This window comes from Ochotona curzoniae, unplaced genomic scaffold (assembly GCF_017591425.1).
Source record: "Ochotona curzoniae isolate NIBS_2020 unplaced genomic scaffold, NIBS_Ocur_1.0 scaffold_4505, whole genome shotgun sequence".
NCBI lineage: Eukaryota > Metazoa > Chordata > Mammalia > Lagomorpha > Ochotonidae > Ochotona > Ochotona curzoniae.
Window position 1 is genome coordinate 29,235,367 of NW_024467118.1, and position 13,297 is coordinate 29,248,663.

Below are 13,297 nucleotides of genomic sequence, written 5' to 3' on the forward strand. Positions count from 1 at the left end.
CTGCTGCTTCCGTGTTTGCTCAAATGTCACCCCATTTTGTAAACATTATATCCCCACTCTACCCAGTTCCAACTTTTTTCTTAAGCCAAATTCTTTTTCATAGCCCCTACTGCCTTCTAGCATTCCATAAAATCAGCTCACCACTGGGCCTACCTTTACCTTCTTCCTCTGTTCCTATGTTGGCTGGCACTTGTGCACACACAGTCTAAACTTCACAGGAGCAGAGATTATTCATTTATCAACAGATCACAAGTGCCTGAAATAGTACCTGACCCGTGGTAGGCATCCAAATTTTGTGGTTTCTTGTGAATATTTTTTTACTGTGTGGTTTTTAGAATTTTGTTTGAAAGATACAGAAATAGAAACAGATCTTCTCCCCACTGGTTCAGTCCCCAAATACTATGGTCCAGGCTGAAGTCAGGAGCCCGGAACTCCATCTGGGTATCCCACATGGATGGCAGGGGCACAGCCATCAACAGCTGCTGCTCCATGGTACATGTTAACAGGAAGCTGGAATCAGACGCAGGCCTGGGACTTAAACTCAGGCTGTGCAATATGGGATGTGGGTGTGCCAAGTTATGTCTTAACTGCTGTACCAAATGCTCACCCCCGCCCCCCGCCCCCTGCCCCCCGCTGTATTCGTTGAATGAAAGCAGCTGCTGGTAGAAATCTCTTTAAACAGCAACTTACAGGGTCTGGCTTTGAGGCATAGTAGGTTAAGCCTCTGCCTGTGGTGCAAGCATCCTACACAGGCACCAGTTCATCACCCAGCTGATCTGCTTCTGATCTAACTCCCTGCTAACATGCCTGGGAAAGCAGAAGAAAATTGTGCAAGTGCTTGGGTCCCTGCACCCATATAGGAGACCCGAAAGCTCCCGGCTCCTGGCTTTGCGCTGGTCCAGTACTGGCCATTGTGGCCGTCTGGACAGTGAACAGATAGGACAGTCACTCTGTCTCTGTCTGATGAACTGCCTTTCAGATAATAAATAAGTCTTTAAAAAATAAAGCAGAGGTTGGCATAATGAGTTAAACCACTCTAACTCTGCTTTTAGAAATAAATTTAGTTTTTAAAACAACAACTTAATTCTTAATAAAACTCGAAATCACTGGGTCTAGATATCCCCACCAAAAAATTGGTCTTGCAGATACTGTGTAGATAAGAATACAAGAATATATATTATGGTGTTATTTGTGGCCAAGCTTCAACTTCAATTTCCATCACCAGAACGTGGATTAAGTTATAATATTCGTTGGACTTGTAGACATCCACTAGGAAGATCAAGATAAAACAGCTGTGTATAAAGACGCCCAAGGTGTAAAAGGTAAAAGTATTACAGCACAATTGAGACACCACTGTCTTTTCCAAATATCAAATTTTGAAAAATGAATTTAAATTCAAACATTAATTCTCAACAAAAAATATAGGTGTTCATGTATGTATTTATTTCAAAAGAGACCAAGACACATTTGCCATCCAATTACTCATTTTCCAAAAACCCACCACAGATGGGGCGGAGCCAAAGGCAAGGAGCCAGGAACTCCATCCAGGTCACCCACAGCAGGGACCCACGCGCTGCAAGCATGACCTGCTACCTCCCGAGGTGAGAAGCTGGATCAGAACATGCACTGGAACTCAGACCAGGTACTCTGAGATGAGGATATGGGCAGCCCAAGCCATGGCTCACCCGTAAGCCCATGCCCATGCCAGTACATCTGTGGAGATTTTAAGTCTAAATAAGGTGCCCAACAATGTCATTAGTGGAATAAAGGGGCTGTGTGTCTGCTTAGTTTGCAATGACTGCCTCTGGAGAATAGCAAGGAAACTGTTAATACCAGTGGAGAGGAGGGTGAGATTAGAGTGACGACACTGCCTCTTACTGGAGCGGTTTCCACCGATCGCTTGAAATCTTTGCCATATGCATGTAGACAACCACTGCTCCTTCCAAGAGCCAGACAACTGTTGCTCTGCACTTCCCCAGAAACCCCTAGCTGACCAAGGGAGGCAGGCAGCAGGTACCCGGTGGGGCATACTCTGTTTTATCCTCAGCATCACCATCTTATGTGTATGTATTTGGGTCACAGGGAGCATTTGTTGAATTTGACCTTAATGTTATGCTCTGGTTTTTATCAAGGGTGTTGTGAAGAACAAAAGCTGCTCTGCCTTGGGTATAAATGTGTCAAGAGAGGTGGGTATCATGGGGTGGTGGGCCAAGTAGCTGTTTGGGACCTCTGCATTCCACACAAAGTGCCTGAGATCTTTTCCCACCTCCACTTCCAGCCCAGTTTCCTGCTAATGTGCCTGGTAAGCAGCAGAGGATGGCCCAAGCACTTGGGTTTTGAGCCTAAGCATGGGAGGTCCAGATGGAGCTCCTGGAGCCTGGCTGCAGTCTGTTCCTAGAAGACAGAGGATGTTCTCCCTCTCTTTGTCTTTCTTTCAAATTAGTCTTTAAAACCCTTGCAGAGCCGCCTTATGTAGATCAACACCTCCCACAGTCTCATATGAAACCTATGTATTTCATTAATTTTGTATTTTGTACCTCACCCAGGTCATTTAAGTCTATACATTATTTGCAATTGCAGCAACCGAATTTCCTTTTAGAGCCTGTTTAGTGGCAAGAACAATGTGAGGGGGCGGGCTCACAGAAAGAATTTGTAATTAGAAAAACACGATGAGCCCTTCTTAGGTCTTTTGCTGCTACTTCCTTCCAAGAACCCCGATCGTTTCCCATTTTATTATTTAAACAACATCTTAGAAAGAATATGAACATCCATGACGAATCTGCTTTTTTCTAAATATCAAATTCTATCTGCATTCTTCTGCAAGCGGATGCTTCACGTGCTATTACCAACTCTAAACACTAGGGGGAGATGTTGCTCTCTTGAAGAGTTAAATCCCAATTCTTTCAGTGCATCGTTGGAGATTCTCATGGAATAAATGAGAAGACTGAATGTGGTGGTGTCTTCGGCGGGAGCCTAGGAAAGAAAAAGGGAATTAGGTAAAAAGTAAGGAAATTTAAGGAAGTGCGGACTTGTAGTTGATAAAAAATGTAACAACATTGCTTTGATAACTGATAAATATGAAGGAGTTTTTCTTTCTTTTTTTTTTTTTACCGTTCATGGAAAAAGGACTTAAATGCTAAGTCGTATATTCTGGTTTAGAAGGTTTTACATAATATCCATTTCCATGAATTTTTTTGAAGCCCTCTCCTCTACTACACTAATGTAAAATGTTTGCGATGGGGGTAACTAGAAGTAGGATAAATAGAAACTCTCTGTGCTTAGTATGTTTGATTTTTATTCTAAATAAGAGGCTACCTAGGAATTAAACTTTAGGGACAGACATTTGCCTCAGCAGTTAAGACCCCCACGTGGGACCCTTGTGTCCCAAGAGTGACTGGGTACCAGTTCCAGCTTCCTGCTAATGCGCACCCTGGGAGGCATCAGGCAGGGCTGAGGGCTGGCACCTGCGCGAGCTGGCGCGAGATCCCACCTGCAGCTCTGGCTGTGGCAGGAGCGTCCACTCAAGGAGAGATGCTGCAAAGGGAGATTCTCGGAAATAACAAAAATAAATTTCAAACATTTTTTTAAAAACCAGAATGTAATTTTTATTCTATGTCTTCCTGGCGCCGGGACAACTGGTTTGAAAGAATATGTAGGACAATATTGGAGAGCAGGGCTCTGCTCCGTGAGCTATAGAATTGGATGCATGGGACTAATGTTTGAGCCCTGAGCTTCACCGGCTGCTGCCGGGAAGAGCACTCAGTCCGGGGAGCCGTTTGCAGCACCAAGTCCCCGAGAAGTTGCGTGAGTTCTCAGCAGTTTATGCACAAGGGCGCTCTGTTGGGCCATCGGAAAGAAACACAGAGCCGGGTCTAAAAACATGGACAATTGACAGTGCATATCCACGCTCCCTCGGTTCTAGCCAGGCCTCTCTCCTCCGTGCCTCCCTGCCTCGCCTCGCCCTTCCAACATCCAGGCTGTTCCTTATTCCAGCTGCCAGCTCCCACTCCCCCTCTACTACGGAGCCCTGCAGTGGGATGCATTAAGGCTCTGGGGTTCCTTGTGCCGCTCTGTGTCCAACCTCATTCTGGGTGTTTCTGGAAGAGTGTTGTGGGATGAGAGCTATGCTGACACAGGTGGGCTCCGAGTGGCAGATTACCCTCCGCTTTGTGGGCGGGCCCCATCTGATCCGCTCTGTGCCTGCGCCTGGCCCAGGAAAGAAGAAAATTCTACCAGCGTCTGGCTTTGGCCCTCAGACTCGACCCTCCGTGCCCACTCAGCAGATTTGCCAGTCCCGGTCCCGGTAGGAGACGGTTCTTCAAAATGAAGTGCTTTCTGGGGTTTTAGGCGCACCTGTTGGCTGTTGTCTTGTGGAAAGTCTCTTACGCCCAGGCGGAATGGGTAGGCTGGAGATGGTGGTCTTTCCTCCCCCTTTCCTTCTCTGAAAAACAGGAGGGAATACTTTCCTTGTCCCAGGTGTTTTGATATTTCAGGATTTTAGTCTGGAGAGGTTAAGTTTTTGGGGGGAAGTGCGAGCCTTGGGCCTTTGAGAGGCGTTGCTCATTGCAGGCAGGTGTGTCTTACCAGCACAGCTTGCTGGGTGTTTTGTGGATACAAAGCCGAGTTTCCAACTGTCAAGCTCAAGGTGGAAGCACCTGTGGCCTAAGACAATTAGCAGGGCCTGGCAAAGTGACCTAGCAGCTAAGGTCCTCGCCTTGAACGCGCCAGGATCCCGTATGAGCGCCAGTTCTAATTCCGGCAGCCCCACTTCCCATCCAGCTCCCTGCTTGTGGCCTGGGAAAGCAGTGGAGGACGGCCCAAAGCCTTGGGACCCTGCACCTGTTTGGGTGACCTGGAGGAGGCTCCTGGCTCCTGGCTTCAGATTGGAGCAGCACCGGCCATTGCAGTCACTTGGAGAGTGAATCATTGGACAGAGGGTCTTCCTCGTTGTCTCTCCTCTATGTATATCTGACTTTAAAATTGAAATAAAATCAATCTTTAAAAAAAAAAAAAAAAAGACAGCAGAGCTGGGAATGCAGACTAGCAGACCAGCTAGTGAACTTGCTGTCCCTCGTCCTGGAGGCCCCATCGATGATGTGAGCTCCTTTCAAACGTGCACAGAATTGTGGCATAGCAAGTTAACGATCCCATATAAGCGCTGATTCCAGTCCTGACTGTTCCACTTCTGTCCAGCTTCCTGCTTATGGCATGGGAAGGCAACAGAAAATGGTTCAAGTGCTTGGGCTCCTGCACCTGAGCTCATGGGAGACTCAGAAGAAAGTCCTAGCTTTGGCCTGACACTAAAGTCATTTGGAGAGTGAATCAGAGAATGGAAGACCTCCGTCTCTCTGTCTGTCTCTTAACTCTGCCTTTCTTTTTGTTTTTTAAAGATTTATTTTTATTGGCAATGCAGATCTACAGAGAGGAGATACAGAGAAAGAGATGTTCTGTCTGCTGGTTCATTCCCCAAGAGGCCGCAAGAGTAGGAGCTGAGCCAATACGAAGCTAGGAACCAGGAGCTTCTTTTCTTGGGAGCTTTACTCCCAAGCAGGTGCAGGTTCCCAAGGATTTTGGGCCATGCTTTATTGCTCTCCTAGGCCACAGGCAGGAAACTGGATGGGAAGTGGAACATCTGAGAAAGGAACCGATGCCTATATGGGATCATGGTACATGCAGGGTTAGAACTTTGCCCACTAGGCTACTGCACCAAGTCCAACTTTGCCTTTAAAATAAATAAAATAAATCTTTAAGTGCACAGAATAAGAACAGGAAGTGGATTGTAGACCACAGTAAAAAAAAAAAAAAAAAGATGACTGCTTTGAATAAAGAGCTGAGCTGCCCTGTCCTCCGACACAGCAGGCATGCAGGCATGTCCTAGAGCCGCCCTGCGCTCTCTGGGCTTCGTGCCAGGAGTGTGGGTCCAGGAAACGTGATCCTGGAGCACTTTCACTGCAGTTCACCCAGAGCCCTCCTCACCTCCAGCCACGGTATCAGTGACCATGGGGAGGAGACACATGGGAGCAATGACAGACCTGGCAGAGGGGATGAGGCAGGAGCAGGTAAGAGCAGTGGCCACAAGAAAAGTGGAGAGACAGGCCCCAGCGTGTAGTCAGGGTTAATTCTCTGCCTGCATTGCATCCTATAGGGGCCACTTGTTCGGGTCCTGGCCGTTTCACTTCCCATGTGGCTCTCTGCTAATGTACCTAGGAAAGTCAGGGTGGGTTGCCTAGGTCCTTGGGCCCTCCACGCACACGGGGGGGGGGGGGTGGTGCACAGGTGTGTTTGGGGCCCGCAGCAAGGTGCATGGAGCAAAGCTGAGAGCTGCGGGGCGGGTCCTCTAGGAGGACACACTGGGCTCCTCAGGTGGGGTTTCCAGTTCACTCAGGCCCATTCAGGGCAGGAAGAATCTTCTTTACTCCTCGCCCGCTGATCAGGGCCTGGAGTCACACCGGCAAAACAAACCCCTTTGTAGCAGCCCCTGTATTAGTGCTTGACCGATGAAGGAGGGACTGGAGACCAGCCAGGCTGACGTGGCGCACGAGTGTCGCAGCTGGCCATCTGAGCTCCAGCCCCAACGCCGAGCCTGCAGGAGGACAGCCCGAGGAAGATGCTTTCAGAGAAACAAGGCCAGAGTTCCTCAGGAGCATTTCATGGTCAAATTGCAAAGCACAGAGCAGTACAGCAAGCAGTGTGATCCTAGATTGAAAGCCTGGGTTTCCCAAAAGAGGCTGAAGAACAATGTAACAGGACAAAATAATGAAAGAAGAGACTATACACTTTGAACTTTGTTGTAGTGTTGTGGATTGAGGGGACTTGACTGGAAAAGAAGTGAATTCAGAAGGTAAGAAAAGGCAAAATAAGAACCGAAACAAGTCAGGCACCGAAGCAGAAACTGAATGACTGGGTAAACATCAGTGTTCTGGAGCCAGTGCAGCAGCTCAAAAGGCTAATCCTCTGCCTGTCAGCGCTGACATCCCATAAGGGTGCTGAGTCATGCCCTGGCTTCTCCACTTCTGATCCAGCTCCTTGCTTGTCTACTGGAAGGGCAGTGGAGGATGGCTCAGGTCCTTAGTACCCTGCACCCACATAGGGACTGGGAAAAAGCACCTGGCTCTTAGCTTCAAATTGGCATGACTCTGACTGATGTGTTTCATTTGGGAGTGAACCAGCAGGTGGAAGATCTTTCTCTTTGTCTCTCCTTCTCTGTGTAAAGCTGCCTTTCAAATAAAAATTGATTAAAAAAAAACAACAACAATTAAGTAGGGCCCGGTGCAATAGCCTAGTGGCTAAGGTCCTCACCTCACACACGCCAGGATCCCAAATGGGCACCAGTTCTAATCCTGGATGCCCTGTTTCCCATCCAGCTCCCTGCTTGTGGCCTGGAAAAAGCAGTCGAGGATGGCCCAAAGCCTTGGGACCCTGCACCCCCACAGGAGACCCGGAAGAAGCTCCTGGCTTCAAATTAGATTAGCTGCAGCCATTGCAGCCACTTGAGGAGTAAATCATTGGACGGAAGATCTTCCTGTCTCTCCTCCTCTCTGTATATCTGACTGTCCAATAAAAATAAATCTTTTTTTAAAAAGTTAAATAAACTCAAAAAATTAGTATTCTGTTGGTAAGAGACATATAAAAAATCTAGATATATTAAAAGATTGAAGGCAAAAATATGGAAAAATGCCAATCAAAACAGTGCTGTGGTATCTATATTAATATTGGACAAAAGCAATATTAGCTGATCATAACAATAAAATATTTTTGATCTTTCTAATTTTTGTTGACACATCATAATTGTACTTATTTATGAGACACAGTACGTAGTGATAACAGTTTAAGTTGTAGAAGTGATGAACATTTTTATTCACCTAAAAATATAGCCTCGGGCCCGGCGCAGTGGCGCAAGTGGTTAAGGTCCTCGCCTTGCACGCCCAGGATCCCATATGGGCGCCGGTTCTAATCTCAGCAGCCCCGCTTCCCTTCCAGTTCCCTGCCTGTGGCCCGGGAAAGCAGTCGAGGACGGCCCAAAGCTTTGGGAACCTGCACCCGCGTGGGAGACCCGGAAGAGGCTCCTGGCTTCGGATCGGCATAGTATCGGCCCGTTGCGCTCACTTGGGGAGTGAATCATCGGACGGAAGATCTTCCTCTCTGTCTCTCCTCTCTGTATATCCGCCTTTCCAATAATAAAAAAAATATAATAAAAAAAATATAGCCTCAAAATATATCAGACAAAAATGGGTGTGTTATAAAGAGTAACAGACAAATGAATGGTCTACTCTGGTGAGAAATTCTGATCACAAATTAAAAGTTTGTCAGAAATGTCAGAGAAGAGAAAATTCATGTTTAGATGATTTTCAAAAATTAAGACATGTTAGAATTATGGGTCAGAGAACAAGAGTATATGCTGAGAGAAATCAACCACAATAAAAAATAAAGAGCGACTTTGGAATGGCTACTGTAGCTGCTCACACAGAATTTACATTACCTTACATATGGAAGCAGTCACCAAACCATGGCAAAGTACCAGGAACATGGAGACGCTGACGTCACAGGCGTCTCGGATGGGTTTTCAGAATGTGCTTTGGAGAAAGAGCAGAGTGAAGCTAGTAGCACACCGTGGCCAATGGGAGCCAGGGTGAGAGGCCACCCGGGGCCTGTCCACTTCAGACAGTCACAGCAACCTGGGGGATGCACCCAGGCTTTCGTGAGGAGCCCTTGGATGGTTTGGGTCTTTGGTCCCCATTACCCAGTCATTGCCAGTCATTAGCTGGGAGGTCTTGGGAAGGGTTCAGTTTTTCTGTTTATTTTAGCACCTTTCAAAAATATTGCCCATTTTTTTTAACGATTTATGTATTTGGACTGGAAAGGCAGATCTACAGAGAGCAGAGACAGAGAAAGATCTTCCATCACCTGATTCAATCCCCAAGTAGCCACAGGCGGGAGTTGAGCCAAACTGAAGCCAGAAGCCAGGAGCCTCTTCTGCATCTCCCATATGGGTACAGGGTCCCAAGGCTTTGGGCTGTCCTTGACTGCTTGTTCAGGTCACAAGCAGGGAGCTGGATGGGTAGCGGATCAGCTGAGATATGAACTGGCGCCCATGTGGGATCCCAGGCATGCAAGGCAAGGATTTAGTCACTAGGCTATTGTGCTGCCACTCCCCACCCCATGCCATTTTTTAAAAACAACAACAAATTATTTATTTCAAAGGCAGAAAGAGAAAATGAAGGCACCCACACCCGCTGCTTCATTTCCCAGATGCCTGCAGTAACGAGGTCTGGGCTGGACTGAAGCAAGGAGCCAGAATTTGATATAACAGAGCACTCTTGGAGCCAGGATTATTGTGTGTCACAAAATCTGAGAGAACATACCCTGACACAGGTAGCAGGAGGAGGGAAGGAAGGAGAGACCTAGAATGGGGGAGGCAAGGAGTGCAGGTGCATTTGGGCTTCTGAGCAGTAACTGCTTACAGCTTACTGTGTCCTAACCACACCTTACAGTGAACCTTGCCGTGTATGTCCCTCTTTCTGCTTTGCCCACAGTCCCAGTACAGTGTTCAAATGGCACCATGTCAAATGGAGAGTAGCCACAGAGATGCAGCCTTGCAAAGTCCAGGAGCAAACAGTGCTGGACATGACGAGGAGCTGCCCAGCAGAAAACCTGACCTCCTTGGGAAAAAAAAATGACAATTGCAGCAGTGTTGTTGCCTGGCCACGAAGCCAATCCATTTGGAAATTTCAGAAAGTCATAGAAGTTTGAACTATGGGCAGTAGATAACAAATCCCTAAATGCCTTATGGAGATCTTATTAATGCTACCGAATAGGAAAACAGATGAAAATAATTTGTTAATGGACTTTAGGAAAACAAACCAGAGCTGGCACAGTGGAATAACAAGGTAATCAGCCGGCACTGCATATGGGCACCAGTTTGAGTCCCAGCTGCTTCATTTCCAGTTCAGCTCCTTGTTAATAGTCTGGGGAGGCAGCAAAGGATGGCTCAGGAGAGGCCCTGCACCACATGGGAAGCCTGGAAGAAGCTTCTGGCTCCTGGCTTCAGATGAGCTCATATTCAGCCATTGCAGCCATTTGGAGAGTGAACCAGCAGCTGGAAGATCTCTTTATTCGCTTCTCCCTCTTTCTCTTTATCTCTGACTTCCAAGTAAAATGTCTTTAAAAAAAAAAAAAGACTTATTTTTGTTTTTTATTGGAAAGACAGATTTACAGAGAGAAGGAGAGATAGAAAGATCCTCCATCTGCTGGTTCACTCCGCAAGTGGCTGCAGTGGCCAGAGCTGAGCTGATCCAAAGCCAGGAGCCAGGAGCCTGGTAAGGGCCTAGCACCTGCTGGCACATGCAAGCTCTGGGTCTGAGGGTGAGTCTGGTGAGGGAACTTGGGCCACTTCCCTTGTGGGATGTAATTCCCACTTGTGAGCATGTGATTATGCCTGGGTATTGGTCAGACCAGGCAGGATAGCTCTACCTGTCTGCAGGTGTGTGGCGTGGCTTTGGAAGGGCTTGGGCCAGGAGCAGGTCAACCTTAGCTCACTGGCAAATGCAGGAGCCAGGCTGGGATATCACACCTACTAATCTGCATGAGTCCAGGATGGGAGATGGGCAGGGCCAGGCTGTAGCAGTCATCAGTGAGTTAGGACTAGGGGCAGGTTGGGGTAGGCCAGGCTGCAGCATCCGATGGCAAAGACCAAGATGGGAATGGCCTATGCCAAGTTGAGTCAGGGCAACCGCTGGAACGTGCAAGATCTGGGCCTGGAAACAGGTGTGGTTAGGGAGCTAAGGAGATGCCCTGGCTAGGTTGTAGTTCCCACTGGTGACACGAGAGCCATTGGGAGGTAGTGGTCTGGGCTGGACATGGCTGCAGTGTCCCTTGACATGTGTGTGGACTGAGTCTGGGACACGCCACACTGGATTAGACTCCGACCAGACTGGGCCAGTTCATAATACCCATTGGCAGATCTGAGAACCTGGATGGGGTGTAGCATCTTACTCAAATCACATTTAGCTATCCCATTCCAACAGTTACCCTGGGTTTAAAGCATAGATATGACACAGAGATATGATGACCAAAAAAGTACCACAGGAACTGTGCAACATTCAATTTCAAAGAAAAGGAGGGTCCGGTATGATGACTCAATTGGCTAAATCCTCCCCTTGCAAGCACCAGGATCCCGTTTGGGTTTTAGTTAGCATCCTAGCCACTCTATTTCCCATCCAACTCCCACCTTGTGGCCTGGAAAAACAGCTGCAGAGGGCCCAAAGCCTTGGGAGCTTGCACTTGCACAGTAGATCCAAAAGAAGCTCTTGGCTCCTAGCCTCAGCTCAGCTCAGCTCCAGCTCAGTTCCAGCTGCTGCAGCCATTTTGGTAGTGAACTTTCGCTCTGTCTCTCCTCTCTGTAAATCTGACATTCCAATGAAAATAAATCTTTTTTAAAAATTACAGCAAATGTTTTATATTCTTAATAAAAGACTTTAAGAAAAATAACATGTTTTACTCAGTTTCAAGTAAAAATATTTTTAAAAAAGAAGCTGTTATAGTTGCTTGGTATCAATCAGCAAATCATGAAATCAGTTGAGCCATATCATTATTTTAACCCCCTGAAATTTGGCTTGTGAAAGATTCCCCTGGGGTTGACTTGCCTGTGAAACTCCACAGTGGAGTACACCTATGGTTAACACAGCGCCTATGTCAGGGTCACACCAGCTTGCTTAGGACTACAGCAGAAGTTCTTGATAGAATATCTCCTAATGGCATAAGCTCTGAAATAGGATGCATCTGGTAAAAGTTATGCTATAATTGCTCCCAGTTGGCCTTATAACACTGCTAAATACAGCCCTAAGAGTAGAATGAAGATGAGTGGGAATCCAGCCCAATAAATCAATTTAGATATTAAAAAAAAAAAAATAGAGCCCAGCGGCTGAGACAAATGACAATGCAGCCTCAAGTCGGGAATCTGGCTTCCTGGAACCAGCGGCATCATGCAATCCCAGGGGACCTGCCAGGGGGAGGGGAAGCCTCGCTCCAGCGTGTGATTTTCAACAGGTACATATCCTTGACTTCGTCTTCAGCATCCTCTTCTTGCAGACTGCTTTCCTGTGAATGGTGGAAATTCCCAGGGCCTGAATCCCCCGCTGTTGGCCTGCTGCTCAGGATGACATCAGCGAAGGGGAGACTTCCAGGGCACCGAGCACCGGCACTGACAGAGCTCTCCTTGGGTGATGCTCTCCTGCTGAAACACTGCTCGCCCTGTACCACCTCGCTTCAGGCAGGGCAGTCTCTTCATATGTTTTCCAAGTTTGTAATGAGCACATTTTTACTTGTATTGCCAGAATGATACCATGGGTGAAGTCTTCCAGGCTCCCGACACCCCTGGAAGTCACCTGGAGGGAGGGAGTGTGACTTGGAAGTGAGCATCAGATGCACAGGCTTGGAGGTTGCCGGGTGATACTGTTTGAGTGTGTCTCCCATAAAGCAGGTGTTGGGAAGCTTAACTCCCAATACACCGGGGTAGGAAGGTGGAGCCTAGGTGGAGGGGTTTGGATTTTGACCGTGGAGCCATTAGACTGACAATGGATTATCATTTAAAAATCACACAGCATGGGGAGTCTTGTGATTCTAAGATTACATGCCCTACTTTCAGCTCCCAGAAGTAAGCACCCTAGGATGAATGACTTCCTTGGTTGATTCAAGCAATGGGACCTGGAGGGAAAACGGGAACTTTCATAGCAATAGTTAAGAACAGTCAACCTCATATGATATAATCAGGCTGGCTAAAGAAGAGAGGGCAGGGGCTGGTTCAGTGGCTCAGCAGGTTCATCTCCCACATGCAAGTACAGACATCCCACCTAGACACCAGTTCATGTCGCAGCTGCTGGGCCCCTGCCTACGTCCTGGGAGTGCAGCAGAGGATGGCCCAAGTTCTTGGACCCCTGCCCTCATGTGGGAGATCCAGAGGAAGCTCCTAGCTTCTGGCTTTGAATCAGTTCAGCTCTGGCCCTTGCAGCCATTTGAGGAATGAACCAGCAGATGAAAGATCTTTCTGTATCTCCTTCTCACTGTAAATCTGCCTTTTGAATACAAAAACACAAAAGAGGGAGCGGGTAGGGAGAGCAAAATGGTAGCAGGGAAGCTGTGATGTGGTGACCGCCACCCATGTGTCTAGTCCTTGAAGCATGTTGCTTCTCATGGGGATTCTGTGTGCCTCCCTCCTGTGTCGGCCCACCATCATCTGTTTCACAGAACGTCTAGGCTTTACTGCTTGGTTTGGATGGATCGCATCCAGCAGTAGCTTGGC